Source organism: Eleutherodactylus coqui, chromosome 10 (assembly GCF_035609145.1).
Source record: "Eleutherodactylus coqui strain aEleCoq1 chromosome 10, aEleCoq1.hap1, whole genome shotgun sequence".
Lineage (NCBI taxonomy): Eukaryota > Metazoa > Chordata > Amphibia > Anura > Eleutherodactylidae > Eleutherodactylus > Eleutherodactylus coqui.
The window spans coordinates 107,136,637-107,145,399 of NC_089846.1; positions in this window are offsets into that span (position 1 = coordinate 107,136,637).

Genomic DNA, 8,763 nt, shown 5'->3' on the forward strand with positions numbered 1-8,763 from the left:
CTAACCTTGTCAATGTCTTGACTCTATTTTCTATTCATTTCACAACGCATGGTGGTGAATAAGTGTGACTTTTCATGGAAAACACAAAATTGTTTGGGTGACCCCAAACTTTTGAACGGTAGTGTATATATATATATATATATATATATATATATATATATACATTTACTATCTGTATAGGATTGTTATTGTGACGCATATTTTACATAAAGTGTAAAAATGTCAGGTAATTTGTAGTTTTGAGTTCAAATAAACTATATTACTATTTCATGTAACGATACAGCACAGTGCACCTCCTCCCCCTCCATGCAGACCCTATTCTCCTGTTTCCATCTACTTACTGTATTGTTGGATGAAGAAACGATGTATCATTTCTTCTGGTCTCAGATGTGGTACTGGACTGAGTGATGTCTCTCTCAGGAGTCAGTGCTCTTGTTCAGGTGGCAGAGAGAGTGATGTCATTCCCCTTCTGACAGATGTCTTGGTTATGATGAGGTCACATTACTGAAGTTCTGCAAGTGCTTAAAGTGGTATTCCAGTAATATAAAGTTACTCCCTATTCACAGGATAGGGCAGAACTATAGTTACAATCAAAATTATTCAACCCCCTCTGCAAATTAGGGTTGTCAGATTTACAAACTTTCAGTTATTTGCGAAAAGCGATCAAATAAAAATAATTTCAATGAATCTACACAACTGATATAAAAACGGTTTCTCCAAATTCAACACAAATGCCACTTTTATTAATTACTGCAATCTCTGAACTATTCAACTACTTTGTGTCGGGCGTCTTAAGGCTGTATTCACACGAGCGATGATAATCCGGGGGTTCTATGTGTTGTTGTGCGGTGCGCAGAACCTAAGTGTTTAAAGAGCCTATTATCTTCATTGGATTCGTTCTCATCAGCAATGCTTCGCTCGTACCCATACAGTGAGAGTGAAATATCGCAGTTTGTCCTATTTTTGGGTGATTTGTCTGCAAGGATCACCCGTTATTCTGTAGGGGAGCCAAAAATACTGCATCACACTCAGATGCAAATGCAGTTTTCAGGCGAGTTCGATGGGTTTATTCCATTTTAACTACTGAAGGCACATGCAATTTTTTTCAGAAGTGAAAAACATGTTCAGCGATGCGAATTGCGCATTTTTAGAGGGGAAGGGCATTGTACAATCCTGAAAATCTCCGGTTTATGAGTGCGATATAGGTCTGATTTATCACACTTGCCTGTGTAAATACAACCTTATGCTTTATTTACATGGCACGACTGTCGGCTAAACGATCTGTGCGAGCGAGTGGCGTTGCCCTTTAGTCGTTCACACTTGTGCAGAGAGTTTAGACAGGCAGATCATCGCTGAGAAGCGCTCACTTCTGGCTCAGCACTTCACATTTTATGGGGAACACTGAGCGGTGGTGGGGGGTTTTAGACGCAGCGAGAAGTAAGCAAAGCAGCAGTCATTTTTATGCTGGTTGAAACTGAGCGAAAAACTAATAGTGCACGATGGCTTTGCATTTTACGTTACGATTATCGCGCATTTTCTTATGCTTGAACTAACTTTGCGCAATAATCGGCCTGTGAAAATGGAGCATTAGTACTTAGTAGAGCAGCGTCTGACTCCCAGCTGTATCTCTAGGAGCATTCAGTGCCTCGTTATCTTTCTGGATCCCTTTTATTGGTTTATACAAGGCAATAATCTCTTCTCTTATTGGGGTTTTCCAGGGAAATACTATTGAAGATCTGTCCTCGGCATTATTAATAGGTGATCGGCTGGGCTCTGTCACTCGGGACCCTGGCTGATCAGCTGACGCATGCTGTCATAGCCGCTACCCATTGGGGTACAGAGCGGAAGCTGGTGCTCCAAACCCAGTGTAGTGGGTGACCCTAGTAACTGCAGGTGCAGCACTCATTAAAATCTATCTATATCTCTTTACTATGTATTTATCTAATTACTATCTTTATATCTATCTCATATCTTTATATTTCTCATTCTGGTTGAACTGACATTTGCTCTTGTCCCTGGATCTCTCTGGACTTGTGAGTTAATGAATTGTGTGACAAATAATATACTTCTTAGCAACTGATCTTGTACCACCAGTTCCTTAGTTCTGCAGGAGGAGAGGACAGGGGGGAGGAGTCGAGACGCACACACTGCTGTCAGTGTGTGCACCCATAGCAGAGAAGAGAAGCAGTAGCGCTCCGATGGCAAGGAGAAGGTAAGCATATGATTTTCAGGGGGTCACTGAGGCCATTGTGGGGGTAACTGTTACTACTGAGGCCACTGTGAGGGTCACTGTTACTTCTACGACTGATATAGGGGACACTATTACTACTGAGGCCACTGTGGGCGGTCACTATTACTACTGGGGCTACTGTGGGGGTCACTATTACTACTGACCCCACTGCGTGCGGTCACTATTACTACTGGGGCTACAGTGGGAGGTCACTATTACTACTGTAGCCACTGTGGGGACTCACTTTTACTACTGAAGCTGATATAGGGGCACTATTACTGCTGAGGCCACTCTGCACATGGTAGCATACTACAAGCTGACTTGGAGTATATATATACGTGGCGGAAATGCTGCAGAATATCCACAGCAGAAATTTTCTTGGCAAATTATGCAGTACTTCCGCATCCAAAAAACAGTCAAAATTGTCACTGCTGGTATGGATGTAAACTGGAAAGAAGCCACATATCCACAGCTGATTTCATACGATGCGGCGCTCCCCCTCCTCCGTAGGCTTCCCCCTGTTAGTGCTCCCTCGCTTCTGGCTCCCAACGATCTGGTCAGATGCGGTGCCGCTGGTCAGGTGAGGCCACTACTGACCACTGCCAACTCGGAAGCCGGGGAGCATAGACAGCTGGGAAGCCTTCGGAAGAGGGGAGGGGGAGCGCCGCATAGTAAGAAATCAGCTGCAGATACGTGGCTTATTTTCAGTCAAAATCCACACCAATGGTACTCCATTACTACAACTAGAAAAAAAAAGGCGTTCCTCCTTTCTATTTTGAAGCAGCCCTGTCCTTTTTAGAACAATGGAGGTAAAATCATACATCGTGAAAAGCCCGCCCCCTGAAGTGTTGGTACTTTGTGCTAAATAAGTGGGTTTTGGGTTGCAGTTTGGGCACTCGGTCTCTAAAAGGTTCGCCATCACTGGCCTACAACATTGCGAGGAGTCCTTACCCGGTTTGGGGATGACAGTAGTGAGTGCTGAAAAGAACTGTGCTGGAAAGGGGGTAAATTGCAAAATTGAGTTTAAACCTCTAGTGAGAAAGGTAGATAGTTGTTTTCTAAACATTTTGTAATAATAAGAGGAGAACCCATCTGGTGTGAGGTTTTTGCATATGGAGGTAGAGTTGATAACAAACTTCCTCCTCCTCTGAGAAATTCTACTCTAGGGAAGACTTAGTCTCATAGTGATTGTAGGAAGGGGGTTCTCTGATATATTCCTGAATTTTTGCTTGTAGGTCCTTTGATATTATGTAGATCCTGATAGAAACTCCTAAAATGGCCTGAGAGGATCGTTGGGTCGTACATTTTATTACCTGTGGGTGTTGGAAGGTAAGGAAAAAAAGTATGTGAGATGCGGGGGTGTAGGAATCTGGCAAGGGGGCGCCCACATGTTCATAAGATTATTGTTTGATTTGTTGTCAAAAACGAGTATATTTTTTTATCTAGAAGAGTATTAAGTTCTTGTCTTGTGCTAAGGAGATTATTTAAGGTGATTGGGGAACGAGTGGAAACGTGAGGGATTTCTAACTTATGGAGTTTGATTAGCAGGGAAGAGACCTTAAAAGAATTTGCCTTCTTCAGGCAGGAGCCATGCTTAAAAAGTAGTCCTCATATTACACACTTAAAGGGGTTGTCCCGCGAAAGAAAGTGGGGTTCAGCACTTCTGTATGGCCATATTAATGCACTTTGTAATGTACATCGTGCATTAAATATGAGCCATACAGAAGTTATTCACTTACCTGTTCCGTTGCTAGCGTCCTCGTCGCCATGGTGCCGTCTAATTTCAGCGTCTAATCTCCCGATTAGACGCGCTTGCGCAGTCCGGTCTTCTCCCTGGTGAATGGGGCCGCTCGTGCCGGAGAGCTGGTCCTCGTAGCTCCGCCCCGTCACGTGTGCCGATTCCAGCCAATCAGGAGGCTGGAATCGGCAATGGACCGCACAGAGCCCACGGTGCACCATGGGAGAAGACCCGCGGTGCATCATGGGTGAAGATCCCGGCGGCCATCTTGGTAAGGTAAGTAAGAAGTCGCCGCAGCGCAGGGATTCGGGTAAGTACTAAACCTTTTTTTTTTTTAACCCATCCCTTGGGTTTGTCTCGCGCCGAAGGGGGGCCTATTGAATTAAAAAAAAACCCATTTCGGCGCCGGACAACCCCTTTAAGGGCTAAAGAGATGGGATCAGGTACATGATTATCCAGGAACTTGTTGAATGCAGTTTTAAGGAACAAACTGAGTTACTCAATTAGATGTTATTAACCCAACAATTCCAAGACTGTTTCAATGTTCCTGGAATCTCTACGAAGAGAGAAACAAGTGTGTGGTCTGAGCACAGTGTGTTCCCAATGCAGGAAGGATGCCAAGAAAGGGTGTGGTGGCTCAACAAAAGCAAATCAATAGGGCTGTAAAGCCCCATTTACACAGGACAAATGTCAGGCAAACAATGCCCGACACTCATCCCTGCATGTACTTACAGTTTCCCGTAGGGTAATCCCAGCCACATGGCATGCGCTGAGGAGCTGGGAGGGCAAGATACTGGCTTGTCATAGCGGAACTTACCACGCTCCCTCCCGGAGGGACGCACGCAGCCAAGGCCAGGGCAGCGCTGGGCCTCTTCCAGACATCCCAGGCATAGGGATGCCCAATAAACAGTAGGACAGGAGAAGGGGTTGTCACGGGTGATGCCACCGTTTGGCACCCACTGGTATGAACGTCGGCTGGGAAATAATTGAGCCACAGACAAGGTTATAGTACCTCAGGTCCCTGGGAATGGTCAGGGCCTGGAATAACTTTACTTAATGGTAACTTCAGCAATACACAAATGACAGATTTGAAAGTGCAGGCAATAAACAGGCTAGCGTACCTCCACATGGTGACCCAGACTTCAGGGCACCTGTGTATGATGAATTGAAAATGCGTACCTCCACTCAGCAGACCCAAACTTTAGGATGCTTGAGTGTGAACAATGAGATAGAGTACCTCCACCTGGCAGTACCAAACTTCAGTACGCTCGGCTGTGAAAGACAATGATGAAAGATGAGTACCTCTACACTAGGCCTTGGGATGAAAAGCTCACTTGTTGCTCACTCACTCTCTTTTGGGGGCTCACTCCTTCTTCATATATCCAGACACTTGGGAAATCTCTCCTCCTCTCCCATGCTTCGCTACATGAGGGCTCAAGGTGCCCCCCACGTAGCAGGACTCCAACTCCAGAAGGCATGGAACTAGCTATTTCCGTCTCTCAACCACTCACATTTATAGATTCTCACATACCATGTGACAGAATAGAATTGTTACATTTGCAGACAGTCAGCTCACACTTTGCAGACATTAACCCATCACACGTTGCAGCTGTGCAATACACATAACAGAATGACAAGACAGTTTTGCACAGAGCATCTACATAAGGCATACATGTATGAGATTATGGAGGGGGTCAGGAAAGCATGTACTGGGCCACTACATACTCGCTCACGTGCTATTGCACAGGAGCGAGTATTGTTGGCTCACAGCGGGGCAGCTGGAGATTTCACTCCTCGCTCTCCCCCGCCCCTCTCCATTCACTAACACAGCACTAGAGATGAGCGAACGTACTTGTTTCGAGTACTTACGCACCCGAGTACCGCCATTTTCGAGTACTTCAGTACTCGGGTGAAAAGATTCGGGGGGCGCCGGGGGGCGGGGAGAGGCGTGGCGGTGCGGGGGGTAGCAGCGGGGAACAGGGGGGAGCCCTCTCTCCCTCTCCCCCCCACTCCCCACTGCTACCCCCCGTGCCGCCACGGCGCCCCCCGAATTCTTTCGCCCGAGTACGGAAGTACTCGGAAATCGCGGTATTCGGGCGAAAAAGGGGCGTGGCCGAGCACGTTCGCTCATCTCTACACAGCACCCATTCAGTACTGAAACGGCCGCTGTTTATACTGAACACTCATCGTTCAGCTCATCTTTCATTGTTTAGGCTGCATAAACGCTGGATGATGAGCTAATCGCTCAGTGTAAATAGCAGCCGTTCAGTACTAAACAGCTGCTATGTTAAGGCAATGGAGAGGGGCAGGGGAAAGCGAGGAGTGAAATCTCCTCCAGTCACCCCGCTGTGAGCCAGTGATACTAGCTCCAGTGTGGCAGCACGAGAGTATGTACGGGGACGAGTGTCGGGCATTGTTTTCCCGACATTCATCCCGTGTAAATGGGGCTTTAGATTGGTGTGCATGAGAGATGAATGAGTAATTCTTATCTTGGGGGTGAGGAATTTACCAAACATCAACCAGCTGTAGGGTGTGGAGCTGTTGCTTAATGGAACTTAAGTGGGAGGTAGCTAAGTGTCCCCTGCAGTGTGTGGAGTCTAAGGGCGGGTCTAGTGTTTAGTTGAAGTTGCCTTCGACCAGGATTACCTCCTCGGCAAAGTGTGTTAATTTATGGAGTATTGTTTTTAGCAAGTGGAACTGGTCGGTGTTGAGGAGGTTACCAGTTACCAATGGTGATAATCTTATCTCCTATCCTTAATTTGATGAAAAGGTACGGATCTTCTGTGTCTTCCAAGCTCCCCATGACCTTGTGCCGAAGGGATTTGTGGATGGCAATGGATGTACCGTGAGGCTTGGTGGCTGGGTATGTGCCGTGAAACCAGACTGGATGGTGGCGGTCAAGGAAGGCAGGAATGTGCCACATTTTGAAGTGTGTCTTCTGAAGTAAAACAATATGAGCTTTTAATTTATACATTTGGTAAAGTACCTGACTGCGCTTCTGAGGAGTGTTCAAACTGGGACATTCAAGGAGCAGAAGTGCGTGGATGTCATAATTCAGGTTTTGCCGATAGGTAAGGGGAGAGGGGACAAGGAGGGGAGAGAGGAGGGGGGAAAGAATGAGAAACGAAAAGTAGACAGGACTAAAAAGTTAGTCCTATGAACCATCCAGGAACTAAATAGCGAAGAAACCGACCTACATCTGCCTAATAAGTGTAGTTTAGAGGGAAGGCAGAAGCGGCGCCCAGTTGATCCAGACACAGAACAGCGGAAAATATAAAAGTGCTGATAAATTCACCTGGGCCGAGTTCCTGTGGGACAAGAGAATTCCATGGAGAGTTACCTAGTTGGAGGAGTGGAGGGACAGGAGCCGGCGTCCTTTCCACAGAACACCACAGGTTTTGAAGTGTTATAAGAGGGGAAATTGCTATTTGTAACCCAGGTGATTGAGAGAAGGAAAAGGGGGGAAAAAAGAGGAATTTGCTTAATTTTTTTTGAATCAGCTCCTGAGCTTGCTTCATAGACAGCATACGCTGAGGACGGCTATACATGTGCTGACTGCAAAGGGTATCAGCAGTTAGGACATACATAGCCATGGATGGTCGGGAAGAGGTTAAGGCGTAAAGTAGGTTGGTCAGAGGAGTTAATAAAACCCTAATGCAAACATGATTTTCAGCTCAAAATACGTGCATTTAAGTAAAAAAAACAATTAAAGACCCTAAAGGTTCCCATAGCCTTTAAAGAAGTTATCCAAATAGTTTCTCCTTGTTAATCCCTTGATGGTGCGGCCCTTTTTTTTCCATTTTTGTTTTTTTGCTTCCCCCTTTTAAAAAATTGTAACTCCTTTATTTATCCATCTATGTCTCTGTCTGAAGGCTTGTTTTTTTTTTTGCGGGACGAGTTGTATTTTTCAATGGTGCTATATAATGTACTGAAAAACTTGGGGACGTCTTGTTTCTACGGTGCACAAACTGCAACAAAAATGACCTGACAGCTTTATTCTATGGGTCAGTATTAGAGATGAGCGAATATACTCGTTTCGAGTAATTACTCGATCGAGCGCCGCGATTTTCGAGTACTTCCGTACTCGGGTGAAAAGATTTGGGGGGCGCCGGGGGGCGGCGTGGCGGCACGGGGGTAGCAGCGGGGAACAGGGGGGAGCTCTCTCTCTCTCCCCCCCACTCCCCGCTGCAACCCCCCACTCACCCACGGCGTCTCCCAAATCTTTTCACCCAAGTACGGAAGTACTCGAAAATCGTGGCGCTCAGGCGAAAAAGGGGCGTGTCCGAGTAGGTTCGCTCATGTCTAGTCAGTACGATTACTATGATACCAAACTTATATAGATTTTTTTTTTTTTTGCTGTACTACTTTTATTTTTTTTTTAAAGATATTTAAATTTTTTTTAAATTATTTTCTGTCGCCATCTTCTGACCGCCAGAACTTTATTTTTCCATTAACATCGTTGTGCGAGGGTTTCAACGCTGTTACTGCTCCATATACAGAGCCCCGTGGCCTGGTTTACCTTGGTCGGTAACTGGGCCCAGTTCACCAGGCCTAACTAATGGGGTCAGTACTGGACTTGCCCTCACATTTTCATGTTGGAGTTTATATTATTCAGTCGACTGACCCTTGTGATCTGGGACCAGAAAAAAAAAATCCATTCTTCTACTGCTATTCCACTCACCTCTGCACTGTTCTGTCTGTTTACACAAGGAGAGTACAAGGTGAGTGCATAGTAGAGCGGGGGAGAAGAGGGCGAGTGAGTATGATGTGGGCAAGCAGCTATGACTCTCCGCTG